Source organism: Myotis davidii, unplaced genomic scaffold, assembly GCF_000327345.1.
Source record: "Myotis davidii unplaced genomic scaffold, ASM32734v1 scaffold338, whole genome shotgun sequence".
NCBI lineage: Eukaryota > Metazoa > Chordata > Mammalia > Chiroptera > Vespertilionidae > Myotis > Myotis davidii.
The window spans coordinates 1,881-3,063 of record NW_006289077.1 but is presented as its reverse complement, the minus strand read 5'-3'; the positions used below and the strand labels follow the sequence as shown (position 1 = coordinate 3,063).

Below are 1,183 nucleotides of genomic sequence, written 5' to 3'. Positions count from 1 at the left end.
GATTCTTCTCCTGCCCCTCACCATAGTCCCATAGATAAGAAGTGCCCAATACCTGCCTAGGAGTGAGATTTCTTCATGCCCTCCTTTCTCTGTGCCTTGACTTAAGTCTCAGAGATCTCTTTTTATCTCCTCATTACAGTGTTTCCCTCCTTTCCCAATGAATCATGGGCACAACGCCTGGAGATCACCCTGCCTCAGTCACCTGAGGAGGCAGCCAATCTCTACAAGTTATCATGGCAGCCTCATCTCACTCTACTTCTGCCTCCAGATGCTCATAATGGGTGCAGGTAGGAATCCTTATATGAGTCCCCGATTCTCTGTGATGTCAGGGAAAGGAAAAGAGAGGGGAGCTGAAAGAAAAAGTTTGACAAAAATACAAATGTTATGAGATCCTGGCAAAAAGAGAGGTTAACTTTATCCACTTACTAAGTGCCAGCCAGTGTGTGCAAATCAGAATATAAATGTGGGGCAAAGACTGAGAGACAATAAAGGAGCTCCAGATGGTAATTTAAAAAAAAGCATACATTCTTACAGCCTCAAGATAATGTGGAATAAAAATAATTAGCTCGTATGCCTCTATTTCTCATCCCATGCTCATTGCAAACAGTATGAATGATTGTAAAACAATTTACTACTGAGCTGCTTCAGATTCTTCCTCAACACAGTTATCCAACTATCCATCCAGAACCATCAGAACTCCTGTGTGGTTCCTCCATCCTACCGACAAGGTCAGACCTGACCTGAAAGAGGTAGCCTGTCTATTCTCATCTCCTGCAGTCACATTCCTCAGGTCCCTCCCCACAGCGTGAGTTAAGTGAGGAGACTATGGCCCAAATTTTAAATTGGTACTTGCTTTCAGGATCTTGCCAACAATGTACCTGCACCCTGAAAGTGAGTGTGTCCTCAAAATTTGTGCCCTATGTACTTTGCTTGCCTCACCTTGGCCAGGTTTAGACCTCCAACATCTAATATCTCCAGCTTTCTCTAGTTTTGTGTGAATGTTTAGGTCAGAAAAGATCCAGCAACTATTTCAGACATTGTTTTCAGGACTTGGTTAGGATGGAAACAACCAATAATGTAGTCAACACCTCCTCATCTGCCCAAATCCACCCCCCTCAACCCTGACTCCATCTCTGTTCTCTTTTCAGGAGCATTCCAAGTCCAGGGGCCCCATGAACCCTTG

At 44.2% G+C, this 1,183-nt stretch overlaps 1 long non-coding RNA gene across 1 annotated transcript in view; it reads left to right on the top strand.

Moving 5' to 3' along the window:
- LOC107182716 overlaps positions 1-1,183 on the top strand; it is a 24,511-nt gene extending 23,328 nt beyond the window's left edge. The window contains exons 2-3 of the long non-coding RNA XR_001513433.1: positions 140-287; positions 1,149-1,183. This is a non-coding gene — a long non-coding RNA (uncharacterized LOC107182716). The remainder of the gene's footprint in view (positions 1-139; positions 288-1,148) is intronic.